The 21,664-nt window shown below is 43.5% G+C and overlaps 1 long non-coding RNA gene and 1 pseudogene across 1 annotated transcript; one reads left to right on the top strand and one right to left on the bottom strand.

Moving 5' to 3' along the window:
• Positions 1 to 2,048: 2,048 nt before the first annotated feature.
• On the bottom strand, positions 2,049 to 6,373 carry LOC109776943 (uncharacterized). Its single transcript, XR_012180901.1, has 3 exons — positions 6,162 to 6,373; positions 5,331 to 5,442; positions 2,049 to 3,394 (listed from the first exon to the last, which is right to left on the bottom strand). It is a non-coding gene; the product is annotated as an uncharacterized lncRNA (long non-coding RNA).
• A 4,259-nt stretch (positions 6,374 to 10,632) lies between these two features.
• The window catches only part of LOC141042643 (2-oxoglutarate-dependent dioxygenase AOP3-like), a 34,528-nt pseudogene continuing 23,496 nt past the window's right edge, over positions 10,633 to 21,664 (top strand).

The raw sequence follows: 21,664 nt of genomic DNA, 5'->3' as shown, positions 1-21,664 counted from the left end.
CCGGCTTGGGGAAAGACCATGGTCCTCGGCTCCCCGCGTTGCTCCTGGCACGCAGGCACGCCTCGAGAGTCGAGACACGCTATGCTGGTCGGAAGGACGGGCGAGGGCCTGCGCCACCGCAACATCGTCAGTAGCAGCCGAACCAGCTGCTGCTCCAATCGCTCCTGCGCCCGGGCCCGTCGCAAGCAAATTAAGATAGATGGATGGGCTGATATTCACAACCGTGAGCATGCCGGCGGCAGAGGAAGCCGTCTACCACGACGACGAAGATGACGACTACTACGACGACCTGGGCCCGGAGGAGCTCCGCCTGCTGGGGCGTCGAATGTCCTGCGACGGCGCCCACCGTTGCCAGCAACCTTCACCATGGCCGGCCTGGTGTTGAGCTGCGTGGGCGTCCTCGGAGTCACGTCCGGCGCCTTCGTCGTCAGCTGGGTCGGCTAGGCCGTGTTGATCGCCAGCGCTGTCACTCTGGCAAGAAGCAGCCGCCGACGCCTCCTCGTCGTGCTCTTCATGCCCAGGCAAAAGCAGGAGCAACCATCGCCGGGCCAAGAGATGGCAGCACTAGTTGGAAAGGAAAGAGCAGAAATGGGAGCAGCTGGAATGGAAGGCGGACGCACAGCGCAGCCGGTATTTATAGCAAGCAGCAGAGAGGCAAAGCACAAATTGAAAGCAAATACCGCACATGCTGCAGAAACACCGAGAAGACTGTAAAAAAGCGGCAGCCGACAGTGTAGAAGAACCAGAAGGTGCGGGCGGCAGCCGACTCCAGCACGGCGGACGTGGCGCCAACAAGGAAAGAGTTGGCAGGAAAAAGCAAGCAGCCATGCAGAATCAGCCAAAAGAGAGAATGGAAGTCGTGGCCAACTCAATCTCTCCACATGCAACCAATCGGGAACTGAAGAGAAACCAGGACATGCAACCAATGGAGAATGGAGCCCTCAATTTATTATGTTTTTCAGCACCAATCGCTATGCGCACCCGGACGTGTACCTGGCCACATCCCCCACTAAAGCACGTGTCACCCACCCCCACCTATTGGTCCGATTTTGAATGATAAGAAAAGTAAAAAAAATTGGCCAGGTTTAGTATATTTAGAATGGACCAACGTGCTAAGAAACAAAGGTCAAAACAAGAAGATTTCTTTGAACTTGCTCGGAACAAAAATAATTTGACTAGGAAGAAAGTGCATCTTGCCACCTCCTTCAGGTTCTTCATGTCTTCTCCATGGGTATCAACATCTATAGCCTGCCAAATTTCATACAACATCTGCAAGTAAATACATAGATTATCTTCCTCCAACTGATCTAAAGAACCAACCAATCAATATTTTAGAAGTATGCATTTTTTAGAGAAAAGGCAGAGTCCCGACTTTATGAATAAAGCCATAAAAGCAATGAACAACAAGTCCACAACCACATATGCGTAAGTTTAGTAACCACTATAACAATAGAAAACAACAATGAAATAAAATATGTCCAGAGAGGCATGTAGGCTGGCGCAAATTGCGCAAACAAGAGTAAAACACTTCACAAACAAAAACTTGGTTACGACAAGGTCCGGGCGGCATCGGTTTAGATGAAAGAAATGAAATGGCGGTGGCGTGAACCTTGGCAATCATCTAATCAACAACATCAATGTCGCGGGCCTTAATGAGAGGCTTCTGGCTCTATAATAGGGCGATCATTTTAAATGAGCAACCCGAAGGTTTGTTAGGAAAAACATCCTCAACGGTAAACTTCTTACTATCTAAAGATCCTAGATTGAGCAATGAAAGCAAACTAAAAAAACGCGATGGACTTGGTCCGAGAGATCAACAATATTACCAAAAAGGTCAGTCAAGCTATTTGGGTTCAAGTTGACGTTCAACCATGATCAACACAACTCCAATTTTTTTGGCAAACACACATTGAAAAGAATATGTCTCGTATCCACGTTCTCCCCACAAAAGGAACACACCACAATTGCAATACCATGCCTTTTAATTATTTGGTTGCTATCCGGAAGACGAGCACATATAGCTCACCACATAAAACTTTTTATCTTAAGGGGAATACGAGCTTGCCACACACCCTTAAACCACCTTTAACAAAGGCACCAACCCTAGGCCCTCCATTCGATTTCCCTTTGAGCAAATAACACACAAAGCAAAATGCTGCCTCGTATTTGACACTATATTCTAGCCATCTGTAGTTCTCAAACCAAACAAAAGTTGAAGTGTCAATTTTTACCGTAGATTTTCTCGACTTCGAAGTTGTGTGCAGATGGTTGAATTGCAGACTTTGCAATGCATCGTCTTCGAACTACATCTTGATCATCGACACCGTACGTACTCTGAAATAGTAATCCTTTCCCCTGGATTAGGTGGTTGCCTTTGAATATTATATGACGTTGCACGTGTATATTGGGGTGATGGCAACCGTGTTGCTTCATATTCAATATCAACTTCAATCTCTGCATCAGAATGGACAGGAGGTGGGGAATCAGAACAATGTATTCTAGTATCTTCAGGTTTAGGTTGCTCTTTGGTTGCAACCTCCCTTGTTTTAGCCTCACAATTCTGAAAAAAATGAGTTAATATCACCATTCCTCTTCATCTTCAGTTCCACAATTACAAAACAAAAATAAGCATGAATACACAATAGTTGAGGAAGCATAAATGGATCAACTATATAGAGGTAGCTAGGCAAGCAAGCAACAAATCATTAAAAAAACTAGTCGAATGCCCGTGCGTTGCCACGGAGTGACAAAAATAATGTACTAACACATTGATTAAAATTTTGTTTTATTATTGTGTATCAAACATGGCAAGTTGTGGTTTTCCATTCACGCAGCGATAAATAGCAATTCTCTCTCACATTATTTTACTCGTAAGTCATTGTGTCTCCATAACCAACCTCTCCTTGCAATAAAACAAAACAAAACAAAGTGGCGTCTTTCTCCCCGCCCCCTCTACTCCCATGCTATTCGTCTGCACATAATCCCTCTGTAGAGCGAGTATTTACGTATAAAGAAGATATGTATTAGCATCTATGTACAAGTAGCATGCGTCTCATCACATACTACAAGGAAGAACAAATAATCTTACATCCTTGAGGCTGCGCTCATGTCAATTGTCAAGGGATACTGGAAGAGAATTAAAAGCTACTCTATTCACTGAAAGAAAGATTGTCATCTGCTTGTGAGTTGTGAGTAACAGCAAACTGAAGCCTATTCTTTGTACCTTTTGCAGTAGATGACTGTTTGAGCAGTGGAAAAGGGCGAGACAATACATAGGCCTCACAGCACTGCGATGGTAAGACACATATTGGACCAATATTGCCTGACGAGCCAAAGCCATGCCGCGGCACACGGACCGCGAGTTGTCCGTCACGATGCCGTACAAGTCCGCCACCTAAGAATAACAAAATATGAGTCTGAACCAGGATATGGATTCAGCAACAATAACCATCGTCAACAAGCACACTTCCTTTCATGTAGGTTTAAAATATGAAACAAACTCATGATTCAGTTATATGATATAAAAGAACACATGGTTCAGTTATAGTCATACCACCTATACAAAGATCAGGCAAAAAATGTATTTTAACCTGAGGACCAGCATGTCTGCCTCAGCAACTATCTAAAATTATCAAATATGCCAACAATTATTTATTGATGCTTTCCACTAAGCTTCATTAGCTACAGGTGAAATGATGAGAGGTCCAGGAAGAGCTAACACCTCATATAATCAACACACAATGATAATAATTAAAATGAGAGAACCTATCAGATAAAGCACACAATTTCATCTCAATCCGTTTGTGAAAAGGATTGTTCAAGTCTTCAGAGTTCTTATTCTGATTTTTTTAAATCGACCCTCTGAATTTGGATAGGACAACTTGATGGGTCCTGATAAACATGAACATATGGGATATATAACAGTTTACTTTTGCATATCATATACACATTAATCAAGAAAGGAAGAAACTGACAATCACTTAGAAGGAACATATGGTTCATAGATGCATGTAAGTCATATATGAGTACATTGTATTACAGAATTCTAGTTTCTGAACCAGTTTAAATATCAAGGTTTCTTCGTAAAAAAAGGTTTGACAATGTTTGTGTTGACCTTTGAACCAATCACTCTCAACAGTTTGTGGGCATCTGAAGCAGATCAAGATTTATTTTAGTTTTAGCATAATCAATGTTCTATTCATTCTGAAACCTAAGTTCTTAGTTCTGTAATTGCAGCAAATCCTTAACTATCAGTATAACATAGATGAGTAATGCCTAATCAATCAGCAACAGAATTGGAAACGAAAACTGTAACTTATTACCCAGTTCCTTGCGCCGAGTGAAGTAGCAGGTTATGTTTCCAAGGGTCGAATCACTCCAAGAGATTGATGGGCAAACCATGTTCCTGCAGTAGCAACCTCGAGCGACTTGTACCCAAGTGGAGAATTAGCAGAGAGATAAATGGATGGGTTAAGTGTGTGTGAGATAGAGAAAGAGAGATAAATGGATGGGTTAAGTGTGTGTGAGAAATATGAAAAATTATTCAGATAAGATTATAAGCTCAATGTGCACACAACATGATACTAATTTATGCACGCACTTGGTATGAGCATTGCAGGTGCCATCTGAAAATAAAGTAATCATTCTTGATATACGCACACACTTGCCTTGCACAAACTGAGCCTGCATGCACCTGCAATCATGCATCAAACTTGCACGCATGAAGTACATCTATATTTACTGAAGGTTAGTAATTTTCCAATTTGGTAGCCATCTGCAATCATGCATCATCTCTCAGAATCATATCATGATCGGAAAATTTGCAATCTGGTAGTCTGCACATTAATATAACAAGAAACAATTTGAGGGTGGGCACATTGCTAATATGATTCACTTTTTAGTTTTACAATGCAGTTTTACCCACAAGATGGCAGAGGGCCTCTGGGTTTGACACTTTACTGGCCATCTGCCAATTTTTAATGATTCCTTTTAAGACTTATGAAAACAAAAGATGCTGAACTATTGGCATAGAGTCAAAACCAGTCAAGAGATTATCTAATTAGCACCATGATACTACAACCAAGTGATATAATTTGGAATACCGATGAATAAGTGTTCGCTTCGTCCCAAGTGGAAATCCAAGCATCGTAGTTATCGGAATACAAATGGTGGAAATTGGTTCAGAAATCAGCGTAAACAATATATTCTTAGTACCACGATTCTATAATCAAGTATTCAAGTGTTTAATGAGATGTATCATCCATGTAGTTCTCTTACATTACGAATTTATAATACATAGTGCAACAATAGCAATAAAGGAAAAACATTACCACATTGCATAAAGTAGTATGATCGGTCTCCTTGGCATGTTCATATGAGTTGTCTCCTCCAACCATGATGACACCACGGCGTCGCTACTTAGATCATGATAATCCAATCGAGCTGGCAAATAAAATTCTAATTAGATAATGTGAGCACAAAGAAACACCTTCCGATTTTATCAACTGGCATGGTTGATAATTTTACATGGTTCTCCCATGCATCACACAGGGTTTTAAAAATGAATCAAAGAGGGAATGCATATGATTGAGATGTGCATGCTACTCAGCAAAAATATTCTGAAGGGTGGGGTGGAAAAAAATTTCCTTTTCTATACTTCCCTGTTTCTTCTCAATACCAAATAAAGCTATCAAACTTCGCCTTATATTTTGAAGATTAGAATGGTTAGCAAGTCCATTGTTCAGTGATGGTGGCTGTGCAATGTGGGATTACTCCGCTGGAAATATTAGACCGTGCTAGAACTGAAGACCTAGATGACCAATCATTATTTTTCTTCACACATTGACATGTCAAGATAACTTCACAATTTTTTGAGGATACCTGAGTACAACCACTCAGATAGTTTGAATACATTAGCCTGAGGATATCCAAAACGTCAGCAATCAAAGTTTGGTCACCTTGGGATCTGGTGGGAGATGCCAATTCACGTGCTAAACTGTTGCAGGCCCTTCCCACCGAGCAGATCTGATGGGACTAAAAGTTGGACAGGGAAGCTTTGACAGGGAGGGAGGAAGCACAATGGGAGAGGAGTACAAGGGGGTGGAGGAGTACAGGCTACGGGGAGAAGAAGAGGTGGAGCGAGGGTAGGGAGATGGTGCTACCTGGGGCGTCGTCCATCGTTGTCGCCACCGTGCCGCTCCTGCTCGTCGCCCTCCCCACGTCTAGCTCTTCCTTTCGCTGCAGTATACTGCCAGTTGAGGTCGCCCGTCGTTGTCGCCACTGCGCCGCTTCGTCCTCGGCCCTCCCCGCGTCGAGCTCCTCCTTGGCTGCTGCTTGAGGTCGCCGCAGACAAGAATAAGTCGGCGACGGCGACGACTCATAGGCATGGGATCTGTAGCGAGGGATTTGGGGAAGGGAAGTGGGGGTGGGACGTGCGTACGTGGGTTGTTTTTTTAATGTTTTTTCTTTAGCGTGCGGGAGGGAAGAGGGTGGGAAGGAGGTCTTATTTTTCTCACGTACGTGCAAAGGAGGTCGAATCATCACGACGTTCGATTTTCCTTTAATAGTAGAGATTACTACTGGACTACACAATACCAAATTGCACTGACCATAATAGATATGATTCTTGGCCAAATTGCACTGACTATAATCTATAGGTGATATGACTATTGGACAACACAATGCCAAATAGATTGTCTACAATATATATAATTCTTGGCCAAATTGCAGTGACTACTATCTACTAGAGTACGCAACAATGCCAAACTCCACTGATAGAAGAATTCACCCAACAATATTGAGGGCGTTGGGAACTCGGGACGGATCAGGGATTTAGAGGTGGGACTGGGCAGTGGCTAGGGGGAAATTGGGATGGGAGGTTGCTGGTAGCAAGAGCTCCTTGCCTCCTTCGGGATCCAAAGCGGTGGCCGGCGGCTCTGCGGTGGGCGTATGGTCCGGGACTCCGGGTTGGCATGTGCTTGCCACCTTGCTCAAGACGTCCGGCGGCTCATGGTGGAAGGAGATCTGGCAACCAGGCAACGCTCCTTCGAAGGAGAGCAAAGCGGCGGTTCGTCCTGGTGGAAGGAGCGGAGGGTGGCCGTGGCGGCAGTAGTCACCGAGGGCCTGTTCTTTTGCTGGTTTCTAGAATAAACTGGAATAAGCTGCCCCCAACCCAGCTTATTCTAGAATCCCAATCAATTTTTTTAGAAGCCTAGTAGTTAAGACTTGACTATTAAGCTTCTAGAAATTTTGGTTGGGCTTCTAGAATAAGCGGGTATGGGGCAGCTTATTCTGGAAGCCCAAAAAGCCAGCAAAAAAACTGGCCTTGAGCGACAGCCGAGCGGCAATTCCTATTTAGCGCTGTAGGCGCCGGTTTCTACTGTTTTGCTAACCGGCGCCTGTAGCAGGATCTCGTAGGCCGGCCCATCTTTTTCTTCCGCTTTCTAAACTCTATGGAAAGCTGCAAAAACACAACATGAGCTAGGATTCAATCCCAGCGTCGCTGGTTATAAGTGATCGTGGGGTGACCAACCCGACTACCTCACTAACTGTGATAACAAACACGTTTTTCGTCCATTTATATCTTCCCTTGTTCCATTTTTCTTTCTTTTCCTTTTTTCTCTGTTCTTTTCTTCTTTCTTTTTCCAAATTCGTAATTGTTTTCTTCAAATAGATGAACTTGTTTTCAAAATCCATGAACTGTTTTTTTTTTGAAACTCTTGAACCTTTTTCAAAATCGATGAACTTATTTTTCAAATTTGATGAACTTTTTCATTTCTTTGAAATTTTTCTCAGAATTGATGAACTTTTTTACATTGATGAACTTTTTTTCAAAATTGATGAACTTTCTCCAAACCCAATGAATTTTTTTCAAATTGATGAACTTCTTTTCAAATCCAATGAACTTTTTTTATTCAAATCGATGAACTACTTTCATTGTTCGATGAACATTTTTTAAAATCGATCAACTCTTTTGAATCTGTGAACTTGTTTGTGAATACATGAACTTTTTTCAATTTAGATGAACTTTTTCGAAATCCGATGAACTTTTTTCAAATTCGATGAACTTTTTTTATTCAAATCGGATCTTTTTTTATTCAAATTGATGAACTAATTTTATTGTTCGATGGACATTTTTTGAAAATCGATGATCTCTTTTGAATCTGTGAACTTTATTTTGAATACATGAACTTTTTTTATTTGGTGAACTATTTTTTGAATACGCAAACTTTTTTTAGACCACAACATGTCCCTAGTGAGCCTCTAGTTGACTAGCTCGTTGATCAATAGATGGTTACGGTTTCCTGACCATGGACATTGGATGTCGTTGATAACGGGATCACATCATTAGGAGAATGATGTGATGGACAAGACCCAATCCTGAGCATAGCACAAGATCGTGTAGTTCGTCTGCTAAAGCTTTTCTAACGTCAAGTATCATTTCCTTAGACCATGAGATTGTGCAACTCCCGGATACCGTAGGAATGCTTTAGGTGTGCCAAACGTCACAATGTAACTGGGTGGCTATAAAGATACACTACAGGTATCTCCGAAAGTGTCTGTTGGGTTGGCACGAATCGAGACTGGGATTTGTCACTCCGTATGACGGAGAGGTATCTCTGGGCCCACTCGGTAATGCATCATCATAATGAGCTCAATGTGACTAAGTAGTTAGTCCCGGGATCATGCATTACGAAACGAGTAAAGTGACTTGCCGGTAACGAGATTGAACGAGGTATTGGGATACCGACGATCGAATCTCGGGCAAGTAACGTACCGATTGACAAAGGGAATTGTATACATGATTGATTGAATCCCCGACATCGTGGTTCATCCGATGAGATCATCGTGGAACATGTGGGATCCAACATGGGTATCCAAATCCCGTTGTTGGTTATTGGCCAGAGAGCTGTCTCGGTCATGTCTGCATGATTCCCGAACCCGTAGGGTCTACACACTTAAGGTTCGGTGACGCTAGAGTTGTTATGGGAATTAGTGTGCAGTTACCGAATGTTGTTTGGAGTCCCGGATGATATCCCGGACGTCATGAGGAGTTCCGGAATGGTCCGGAGGTAAAGATTTATATATGGGAAGTCCTATTTTGGCCACCGGAAAAATGTTCGGGATTTTTCGGTATTGTACCGGGAAGGTTCTAGAAGGTTCCGGAGTGGGGCCCACCTGCATGGGGGGACCCACATGAACGTGGGTAGTGGGGGCAAGGCCCCACACCCCTGCTCAAGGCGCACCAATATCCCCCCTTAGAAGGAATAAGATCATATCCCGAAGGGATAAGATCAAGATACCTAAAAAGGGGGGATAACAATCGGTGGGGAAGGGAAATGATGGGATTTCTTCCCCCCACCTTTGCCAACGCCCCAATGGACTTGGAGGGCAAGAAACCAGCCCCCTCCACCCCTATATATAGTGGGGAGGCGCATGGGAGCCGCACCCCTTCCCCTGGCGCAGCCCTCTCCCTCCCCAACACCTCCTCCTCCTCCTCCGTAGTGCTTGGTGAAGCCCTGCCGGAGAACTGCAAGCTCCACCACCATGCCGTCGTGCTGCCGGAGCTCTCCCTCAACTTCTCCTCTCCCCTTGCTGGATCAAGAAGGAGGAGACGTCCCCAGGCTGTACGTGTGTTGAACGCGGAGGCGCCGTTGTTCGACGCTTACATCGGAATCAACCGCGATCTGAATCGCTGCGAGTACAACTCCTTCATCCGCATTCTTGTAACGCTTCCGCATCGCGATCTTCAAGGGTATGAAGATGCACTCCCCTATCTGTCGTTGCTAGTCTCTCCATAGATTGATCTTGGTGATGCGTATAAGTTTTTTAATTTCTACAACGATCCCCAACAATGGCATCATGAGCCAGGTCTATGAGTAGTTTCTATGCACGAGTAGAACACAAGTTGTTGTGGGCGTCGATTTTGTCAAGTTACTTGCCGTTACTACTCTTATCTTGATTCGGCGGCATCGTGGGATGAAGCGGCCCGGACCGACCTTACACGTACGCTTACGTGAGACAGGTTCCACCGACTGACATGCACTAGTTGCATAAGGTGGCTAGCGGGTGTCTGTCTCTCCCACTTTAGTCGGATCGGATTCGATGAAAAGGGTCCTTATGAAGGGTAAATAGAAATTGGCATATCACGTTGTGGTTTTGGCGTAGGTAAGAAACGTTCTCGCTAGAAACCTAGAGCAGCCATGTAAAAACTTGCAACAACAATTAGAGGACGTCTAACTTGTTCTTGCAGCATATGCCGTGTGATGTGATATGGCCAAAAGGATGTGATGAATGATATATGTGATGTATGAGATTGATCATGTTCTTGTAATAGGAATCACGACTTGCATGTCGATGAGTATGACAACCGACAGGAGCCATAGGAGTTGTCTTAATTTATTGTATGACCTGCATGTCAATGAAAACGCCATGTAATTACTTTACTTTATTGCCATGGCCTCGCCGCCTAGATGGTCCCCGTCCACCTATTCTACATCGAGGAGCCGCTGCCATAGTCACTTGTTGCATCGAGGAGCAGTCGTTTCATGAGCTGTTCATGCCGAGTAGGTGCTGCCGCTGTGAGAAGGGCTTTCGACCAAGCTCAAGACAACAGAAGTGCAACTCGGGGCGATGGAAGCAGAGCGCACATCTGGCCACTGGCTTAGAAAGATCTGGGCAATGGCAAGTGGCGGGAAGGAGGTACGACGAGTTGGTGACGACTGGGTCGGGGAGGCACTAGGCGCCGAGGGGGGGGGGGCAGGAGGTTGAGGAGAGGTGCGGGAGGCCGGAGGCCGATGGCGGCGCATCTCGGGATCTGTTGAATTCGGGGGGACGGGGCGGTGGTGCACGTGTCGGGGCGCCACGGCTTGGCAGCTGGCGCGCGACAGCTCAAATCCGGTGACTTGCAAGGTGGGACGTTGTGGTGCAGCATGGTGGGAGGCAGCGTAGTAGTGGGGAGCGCGGCGTCAGGGAAGGTGGCTCGCCGTGGTGCTCTGTTTCCCCCTCTCTTGGCTTATAAGTGACGTGGATAGTGACGGTCAGCCAAACCAGGTCGGTTTTGCACTGAAATCCGATTTTCGACCAAATTTGCCTGGTTTTTGTTGAATATCACTTCTGCTTCGGTACAACCCCCTAAACACATCAAGGGATGTGATCTCTCTTTGTAAAGGAGCAAAATGATATTGGCCATATCATGTCATTATTTGATTGCATGTGATGTTTATCATGTTTTTACATCTTATTTGCTTATAACGACGGTAGCATAAATAAGACGATCCCTCGCTAAAATTTCAAGAAAGTGTTCCCCCTAACTGTGCACCGTTGCGAAGGTTCGTTGTTTCGAAGCACCACGTGATGATCGGGTGTGATAGATTCTAACGTTCAAATACAACGGATGTAAGCCAGATTTACACATGCAAAACACTTAGGTTAACTTGACGAGCCTAGCATGTACAGACATGGCCTCGGAACACGAGAGACCGAAAGGTCGAACATGAGTCGTGTAGTAGATAACATGAGTCGTGTAGTAGATACGATCAACATGGAGATGTTCACCGTTGATGACTAGTCCGTCTCACGTGATGATCGGACACGGCCTGGTCGATTCGGATCATGTATCACTTAGATGACTAGAGGGATGTATCTGAGTGGGAGTTCATTAAATAATTTGATTAGATGAACTTGATTATCATGAACTTAGTCTAAAATTGTCTTTACAAATCTATCTTGTAGATCCAATGGCCCACGCTAATGTTGCCCTCAACTTCAACGCGTTCCTAGAGAAAACCAAGCTGAAAGACGATGGTAGCAACTACACGGATTGGGTCCGTAACCTGAGGATTATCCTCATAGCTGCCAAGAAAGCATATGTCCTTGAAGCACCGCTAGGTGACGCACCTGTTTTCCCAGCAACTCAAGACGTTATGAACGCCTGGCAGTCGCGTAGTGATGATTACTCCCTGGTTCAGTGCGGCATGCTTTACAGCTTAGAACCGGGGCTCCAAAAGCGTTTTGAGCAACACGGAGCATATGAGATGTTCCAAGAGTTGAAAATGGTTTTCCAAGCTCATGCCCGAGTCGAGAGATATGAAGTCTCCGACAAGTTCTACAGTTGTAAGATGGAGGAGAATAGTTCTGTCAGCAAGCACATACTCAAAATGTCTGGGTTGCACAACCGCTTGTCTCAACTGGGAGTTAATCTCCCGGATGACACGGTCGTTGACAGAATCTTTCAGTCGCTTCCACCTAGCTACAAGAGCTTTGTGATGAACTTCAATATGCAGGGGATGGAGAAAACCATTCCTGAGGTATATTCAATGCTGAAGTCAGCGGAGGTGGAGATCAAAAAGGAACATCAAGTGTTGATGGTCAATAAAACCACTAGTTTCAAGAAAGGCAACGGTAAGAAGAACTTCAAGAAGGACGGCAAGGGAGTTGCTGCGCCCGGTAAGCCAGTTGCCGGGAAGAAGCCAAAGAATGGACCCAAGCCCGAGACTCAGTGCTTTTATTGCAAGGGAAACGGTCACTGGAAGCAGAACTGCCCCAAGTACTTAGCGGATAAGAAGGCCGGAAATACCAAAGGTATATATGATATACATGTTATTGATATGTACCTTACCAGCACTCGTAGTAGCTCCTGGGTATTTGATACCGGTGCGGTTGCTCATATTTGTAACTCAAAACAGGAGCTGCAGAATAAGCGGAGACTGGCGAAGGACGAGGTGACGATGCGCGTCAGGAATGGTTCCAAGGTCGATGTGATCGCCGTCGGCACGCTACCTCTACATCTACCTTCGGGATTAGTTTTAAACCTCAATAATTGTTATTTAGTACCAGCTTTGAGCATGAACATTGTATCTGGATCTCGTTTAATGCGAGATGGCTACTCATTTAAATCCGAGAATAATGGTTGTTCTATTTATATGAGAGATATGTTTTATGGTCATGCCCCGCTGGTCAATGGTTTATTCTTATCGAATCTCGAACGTGATGTTACACATATTCATAGTGTGAATGCCAAAAGATGTAAGGTTGATAATGATAGTCCCACATACTTGTGGCACTGCCGCCTTGGTCACATTGGTGTCAAACGCATGAAGAAACTCCATGCAGATGGACTTTTAGAGTCTCTTGATTATGAATCATTTGACACGTGCGAACCATGCCTCATGGGCAAAATGACCAAGACTCCGTTCTCCGGAACAATGGAGCGAGCAACCAACTTATTTGAAATCATACATACTGATGTGTGCGGTCCAATGAGCGTTGAGGCTCGCGGTGGTTATCGTTATGTTCTCACCCTCACTGATGACTTAAGTAGATATGGGTATGTCTACTTAATGAAACAGAAGTCTGAGACCTTTGAAAAGTTCAAGGAATTTTAGAGTGAGGTTGAGAATCAACGTGTCAGGAAAATAAAGTTCTTACGATCAGATCGCGGAGGGGAATATTTGAGTCACGAATTTGGCACGCACTTAAGGAAATGTGGAATTGCTTCACAACTCACGCCGCCTGGAACACCTCAGCGTAATGGTGTGTCCGAACGTCATAATCGCACTCTATTGGATATGGTGCGATCTATGATGTCTCTTACCGATCTACCGCTATCATTTTGGGGTTATGCTTTAGAGACTGCCGCATTCACTTTAAATAGGGCTCCGTCGAAATCCGTTGAGACGACACCGTATGAATTATGGTTTGGAAAGAAACCTAAGCTGTCGTTTCTGAAAGTTTGGGGATGCGATGCTTATGTCAAGAAACTTCAACCTGAAAAGCTCGAACCCAAATCGAAAAAATGCGTCTTCATAGGATACCCTAAGGAAACTTTTGGGTATACCTTCTACCTTAGATCCGAAGGCAAGATCTGTGTTGCCAAGAATGGATCCTTTCGAGAAAGAGTTTCTCTCGAAAGAAGTAAGTGGGAGGAAAGTGGAACTTGATGAGATGACCCCTCTCGAACCAGAGAGTAGCGCAGCGCAAGAATATGTTTCTGTGGTGCCTGCACCGACTAGAGAGGAAGTTAATGATGACGATCATGAAGGAAATATGCCCTAGAGGCAATAATAAAGTATTATTTATTTCCTTATATCATGATAAATGTTTATTATTCATGCTAGAATTGTATTAACCGGAAACATAATACATGTGTGAATACATAGACAAACAGAGTGTCACTAGTATGCCTCTACTTGACTAGCTCGTTAATCAAAGATGGTTATGTTTCCTAGCCATAGACATGAGTTGTCATTTGATTAACGAGATCACCTCATTAGGAGAATGACGTGATTGACTTGACCCATTCCGTTAGCTTAGCACCCGATCGTTTAGTATGTTGCTATTGCTTTCTTCATGACTTATACATGTTCCTATGACTATGAGATTATGCAACTCCCGTTTACCGGAGGAACACTTTGTGTGCTACCAAACGTCACAACGTAAATGGGTGATTATAAAGGTGCTCTACAGGTGTCTCCAAAGGTACTTGTTGGATTGGCGTATTTCGAGATTAGGGTTTGTCACTCCGATTGTCGGAGAGGTATCTCTGGGCCCACTCGGTAATGCACATCACTATAAGCCTTGCAAGCATTGTGACTAATAAGTTAGTTGTGGGATGATGTGTTACGGAACGAGTAAAGAGAGTTGCCGGTAACGAGATTGAACTAGGTATCGAGATACCGACGATCGAATCTCGGGCAAGTAACATACTGATGACAAAGGGAACAACGTATGTTGTTATGCGGTCTGACCGATAAAGATCTTCGTAGAATATGTGGGAGCCAATATGGGCATCCAGGTCCCGCTATTGGTTATTGACCGGAGACGTGTCTCGGTCATGTCTACATAGTTCTCGAACCCGTAGGGTCCGCACGCTTAAAGTTACGATGACAGTTTTATTATGAGTTTATGTATGTTGATGTACCGAAGGAGTTCGGAGTCCCGGATGAGATCGGGGACATGACGAGGAGTCTCGAAATGGTCGAGACGTAAAGATCGATATATTGGACGACTATATTCGGACTTCGGAAAGGTTCCAAGTGATTCGGGTATTTTTCGGAGTACCGGAGAGTTACGGGAATACGTATTGGGCCTTATTGGGCCATACGGGAAAGAAGAAAAAGGGCCTCAAGGGTGGCCGCACCCCTCCCCTTGGTCTGGTCCGAATTGGACTAGGGAAGGGGGGCGCCCCCTTCCTTCCTTCTCTTTTTCCCTTCCTCTTTTCCTATTCCATATGGGAGGTGGAATCCTACTAGGACTAGGGAGTCCTAGTAGGACTCCACACTTGGTGCGCCCCCTCCTAGGGCCGGCCTCCTCCTCCCTTGCTCCTTTATATACGGGGGCAGGGGGGCACCCCAGATACACAACAATTGATCCTTGAGATCTCTTAGCCGTGTGCGGTGCCCCCCTCCACCATATTACACCTCGATAATACCGTTGCGGAGCTTAGGCGATGCCCTGCGTCGGTGGAACATCATCATCGTCACCACGCCGTCGTGCTGACGAAACTCTCCCTCAACACTCGGCTGGATCGGAGTTCGAGGGACGTCATCGAGCTGAACGTGTGTAGAACTCGGAGGTGCCGTGCGTTCGGTACTTGATCGGTCGGATCGTGAAGACGTACGACTACATCAACCGCGTTGTGATAACGCTTCCGCTGTCGGTCTACGAGGGTACGTGGACAACACTCTCCCCTCTCGTTGCTATGCATCACCATGATCTTGCGTGTGCGTAGGAATTTTTTTGAAATTACTACGTTCCCCAACAGTGGCATCCGAGCCTGGTTTTATGCGTTGATGCTATGCACGAGTAGAACACAAGTGAGTTGTGGGCGATATAAGTCATACTGCTTACCAGCATGTCATACTTTGGTTCAACGGTATTGTGAGATGAAGCGGCCCGGACCGACATTACGTGTACGCTTACGCGAGACTGGTTTCACCGTTCGGAGCACTCGTTGCTTAAAGGTGACTGGCGGGTGTCTGTCTCTCTCACTTTAGTTGAACCGAGTGTGGCTACGCCCGGTCCTTGCGAAGGTTAAAACAGCACCAACTTGACAAACTATCGTTGTGGTTTTGATGCGTAGGTAAGAACGGTTCTTGCTAAGCCCGTAGCAGCCACGTAAAACTTGCAACAACAAAGTAGAGGACGTCTAACTTGTTTTTGCAGGGCATGTTGTGATGTGATATGGTCAAGACATGATGTGATATAATGTGTTGTATGAGATGATCATGTTTTGTAACCGAGTTATCGGCAACTGGCAGGAGCCATATGGTTGTCGCTTTATTGTATGAGATGCAATCGCCATGTAATAGTTTTACTTTATCACTAAGCGGTAGCGATAGTCGTAAAAGCAATAAGTTGGCGAGACTACAACGATACTACGATGGAGATCAAGGTGTCGTGCCGGTGACGATGGTAATCATGACGGTGCTTCGGAGATGGAGATCACGAGCACGGTGCTTCGGGGATGGAGATCACAAGCACAAGATGATGATGGCCATATCATATCACTTATATTGATTGCATGTGATGTTAATCCTTTATGCATCTTATCTTGCTTTGATTGACGGTAGCATTATAAGATGATCTCTCACTAAAATTTCAAGATAAAAGTGTTCTCCCTGAGTATGCAACGTTGCAAAAGTTCTTCATGCTGAGACACCACGTGTTAATCGGGTGTGATAGGCTCTACGTTCAAATACAACGGGTGCAAAACAGTTGCACACGCGGAATACTCAGGTTAAACTTGACGAGCCTAGCATATACAGATATGGCCTCGGAACACAGAGACCGAAAGGTCGAGCGTGAATCATATAGTAGATATGATCAACATAGTGATGTTCACCATTGAAACTACTCCATCTCACGTGTTAATCGGACATGGTTTAGTTGCTTTGGATCACGTAATCACTTAGATGATTAGAGGGATGTCTATCTAAGTGGGAGTTCTTAAGTAATATGATTAATTGAACTTAAATTTATCATGAACTTAGTCCTGATAGTATTTTGCAAATTATGTTGTAGATCAATAGCTCGCGTTGTTGCTTCCCTGTTTTATTTTTGATATGTTCCTAGAGAAAATTATGTTGAAAGATGTTAGTAGCAAAGATGCGGATTGGATCCGTGATCTGAGGATTATCCTCATTGCTGCACAGAAAAATTATGTCTTTGATGCACCGCTAGGTGACAGACCTATTGCAGGAGCAGATGCAGACGTTATGAACGTTTGGCTAGCTCAATATGATGACTACTTGATAGTTTAGTGCACCATGCTTAACGGCTTAGAATCGGGACTTCAAAGACGTTTTGAACGTCATGGACCATATGAGATGTTCCAGGAGTTGAAGTTAATATTTCAAGCAAATACCCGAGTTGAGAGATATGAAGTCTCCAACAAGTTCTATAGCTAGAAGATGGAGGAGAATTGCTCAACTAGTGACCATGTGCTCAGATTGTCTGGGTACTACAATCGCTTGAATCAAGTGGGAGTTAATCTTCCAGATAAAATAGTGATTGACAGAATTCTCTAGTCACCATCACCAAGTTAGTAGAACTTCGTGATGAACTATAGTATGCAAGGGATGACGAAAGTAATTCCCGAGCTCTTCGTGATGCTGAAATCGACGAAGGTAAAAATCAAGAAAAACATCAAGTGTTGATGGTTGACGAGACCACTAGTTTCAAGAAAAGGGCAAAGGGAAGAAGGGGAACTTCAAGAAGAACGGCAAGCAAGTTGCTGCTCAAGTGAAGAAGCCTAAGTCTGGTCCTAAGCCTGAGACTAAGTGCTTCTACTACAAAGGGACTGGTCACTGGAAGCGGAACTACCCCAACTATTTGGTGGATAAGAAGGATGGCAAAGTGAACAAAGGTATATTTGATATACAGATTATTTATGTGTACTTTACTAGTGTTTATAGCAACCCCTCGGTAATTGATACTGGTTCAGTTGCTAAGAGTAGTAACTCGAAACGGGAGTTGCAGAATAAACAGAGACTAGTAAAAGTGAACAAAGGTATATTTGATATACAGATTATTGATGTGTACTTTACTAATGTTTATAGCAACCCCTCGGTAATTGATACTGGTTCAGTTGCTAAGAGTAGTAACTCGAAACGGGAGTTGCAGAATAAACAGAGACTAGTAAAAGGCGAGGTGACGATGTGTGTTGGAAGTAGTTCCAAGATTGATATGATCATCATCGCACACTCCCTGTACTTTCGGGATTAGTGTTGAAACTAAATAAGTGTTATTTGGTGTTTGCGTTGAGCATGAATATGATTTGATCATGTTTATTGCAATACGGTTATTCATTTAAATTAGAGAACAATTGTTGTTCCGTTTACATGAATAAAACCTTCTATGGTCATACACACCAACGAAAATGGTTTGTTGGATCTCGATCGTAGTGATACACATATTCATAATATTGAAGCCAAAAGATGCAAAGTTAATAATGATAGTGCAACTTATTTGTGGCACTCCGTTTAGGTCATATTGGTGTAGAGCGCATGAAGAAACTCCATACTGATGGGACTTTGGAATCACTTGATTATGAATCACTTGATGCTTGCGAACCGTGCCTCATGGGCAAGATGACTAAAACGCCGTTCTCCGGAACTATGGAGAGAGCAACAGATTTGTTGGAAATCATACATACAGATGTATGTGGTCCGATGAATATTGAGGCTCGTAGCAGGTATCATTATTTTCTGACCTTCACAGTTGATTTGAGCAGATATGGGTATATCTACTTAATGAAACAAGAGTCTGAAACATTTGAAAAGTTCATATAATTTCAGAGTGAAGCAGAAAATCATCGTAACAAGAAAATAAAGTTTCTACGATCTGATCGTGGAGAAGAGTATTTAAGTTACGAGTTTGGCCTTCAGTTAAAACAATGTGGAATAGTTTCACAAATTCATGCCACCTGGAACACCACAGCATAATGGTGTGTCCGAACATCATAACCGTACTTTATTGGATATAGTGCAATCTATGATGTCTCTTACCAATTTACCACTAATAGTTTTGGGGGTTATGCATTAGAGACAGCTGCATTCACGTTAAATAGGGCACCATCAAAATCCGTTGAGACGACGCCTTATGAACTGTGGTTTGGCAAGGAACCAAAGTTGTCGTTTCTTAAAATTTTGGGGTTGCGATGCTTATGTGAAAAAGTTTCATCCTGATAAGCTCAAACCCAAATCGGAGAAATGTGTCTTCATAGGATACCCAAAGGAGACAGTTGGGTACACCTTCTATCACAGATCCGAAGGCAAGACATTCGTTGCTAAGTATGGATCCTTTCTAGAGAAGGAGTTTCTCTCGAAAGATGTGAGTGGGAGGAAAGTAGAACTTGATGAGGTAACTGTACCTGCTCCCTTATTGGATCACAGAAATCTGTTCCTGTGACTTCTACACCAATTAGTGAGGAAGTTAATGATGATGATCATGTAACTTCAGATCAAGTTACTACCAAACCTCATAGGTAAACCAGAGTAAGATCCGCACCAGAGTGGTACGGTAATCCTGTTCTGGAGGTTATGTTACTAGACCATGACAAACCTACGAACTATGAAGAAGCGATGGTGAGCCCAGATTCCGCAAAATGGCTTGAGGCCATGAAATCTGTGATGAGATCCATGTATGAGAACAAAGTGTGGACTTTGGTTGACTTGCCCGATGATCGGCAAGCAATTGAGAATAAATGGATCGTCAGAGGAAGATGGACGCTGATAGTAGTATCACTATCTAGAAAGCTAGAATTGTCGCAAAAAGATTTTCGACAAGTTCAAGATGTTGACTACGATGAGAGTTTCTCACTCGTATCTATGCTAAAGTCTGTCTGAATCATGTTAGCAATTGCCGCATTTTATGAGATATGGCAAATGGATAAACAAAACTGCATTCCTTAATGGATTTATTAAAGAAGAGTTGTATATGATGCAACCAGGAGGTTTTGTCAATCCTAAAGGTGCTAACAAAATATGCAAGCTCCAGCGATCCATCTATGGACTGGTGCAAGCATCTCGGAGTTGGAATATACACTTTGATAAGTTGATCAAAGGATATAGTTTTATACAGACTTGCGGTGAAGCCTGTATTTACAAGAAAGTGAGTGGGAGCACTACAACATTTCTGATAAGTATATGTGAATGACATATTGTTGATCGGAAATAATGTAGAATTATTCTGCAAAGCATAAAGGAGTGTTTGAAAGGAGTTTTTCAAAGAAACACCTCGGTGAAGCTGCTTACATATTGAGCATCAAGATCTATAGAGATAGGTCAAGACGCTTGATAAGTTTTTTCAATGAGTACATACCTTAACAAGATTTTGGAGTAGTTCAAAATAGAACAGTCAAAGAAAGAGTTCTTGCCTGTGTTACAAGGTGTGAAATTGAGTAAGACTCAAAGCCCGACCACGGCAGAAGATAGAAAGAGAATGAAAGTCATTCCCTATGCCTTGGCCATAGGTTCTATAAAGTATGCCATGCTGTGTACCAGATCTATTGTATACCCTACACTAATTTTGGCAAGGGAGTACAATAGTGATCTAGGAGTAGATTACTGGACAGCGGTCAAAATTATCCTTAGTGGAATAAGGATATGTTTCTCGATTATGGAAGTGACAAAAGGTTCATCGTAAAGGGTTACGTCGACGCAAGTTTTGACACTAAATCTAGATGACTCTAAGTCTCGGTCTAGATACATATTGAAAGTGGGAGCAATTAGCTAGAGTAGCTCCGTGCAGAGCATTGTAGACATAGAAATTTGCAAAATACTTACGGATCTGAATGTGACGGACCCGTTGACTAAAATTATCTCACAATCAAAACATGATCACACCTTAGTACTCTTTGGGTGTTAAACACATAAGCGACGTGAACTAGATTATTGACTCTAGTAAACCCTTTGAGTGTTGGTCACATAGAGATGTGAACTATGGGTGTTAATCACATGGTGATGTGAATTATTGATGTTAAATCACATGGCGATGTGAACTAGATTATTGACTCTAGTGCAAGTGGGAGACTGAAGGAAATATGCCCTAGAGGCAATAATAAAGTATTATTTATTTCCTTATATCATGATAAATGTTTATTATTCATGCTAGAATTGTATTAACCGGAAATATAATACATGTGTGAATACATAGACAAACAGAGTGTCACTAGTATGACTCTACTTGACTAGCTCGTTAATCAAAGATAGTTATGTTTCCTAGCCATAGACATGAGTTGTCATTTGATTAACGAGATCACCTCATTAGGAGAATGACGTGATTGACTTGACCCATTCCGTTAGCTTAGCACCCGATCGTTTAGTATGTTGCTATTGCTTTCTTCATGACTTATACATGTTCCTATGACTATGAGATTATGCAACTCCCGTTTACCGGAGGAACACTTTGTGTGCTACCAAACGTCACAACGTAAATGGGTGATTATAAAGGTGCTCTACAAGTGTCTCCAAAGGTACTTGTTGGATTGGCGTATTTCGAGATTAGGATTTGTCACTCCGATTGTCGGAGAGGTATCTCTGGGCCCACTCGGTAATGCACATCACTATAAGCCTTGCAAGCATTGTGACTAATAAGTTAGTTGCGGGATGATATGTTACAGAACGAGTAAAGAGACTTGCCGGTAACGATATTGAACTAGGTA

The sequence above is a fragment of the Aegilops tauschii genome, chromosome 3 (genome assembly GCF_002575655.3).
Source record: "Aegilops tauschii subsp. strangulata cultivar AL8/78 chromosome 3, Aet v6.0, whole genome shotgun sequence".
Classification (NCBI taxonomy): Eukaryota; Viridiplantae; Streptophyta; class Magnoliopsida; order Poales; family Poaceae; genus Aegilops; species Aegilops tauschii.
Note: the sequence above shows the minus strand (reverse complement) of the source record. Positions and strands in the feature narration are given on the sequence as shown.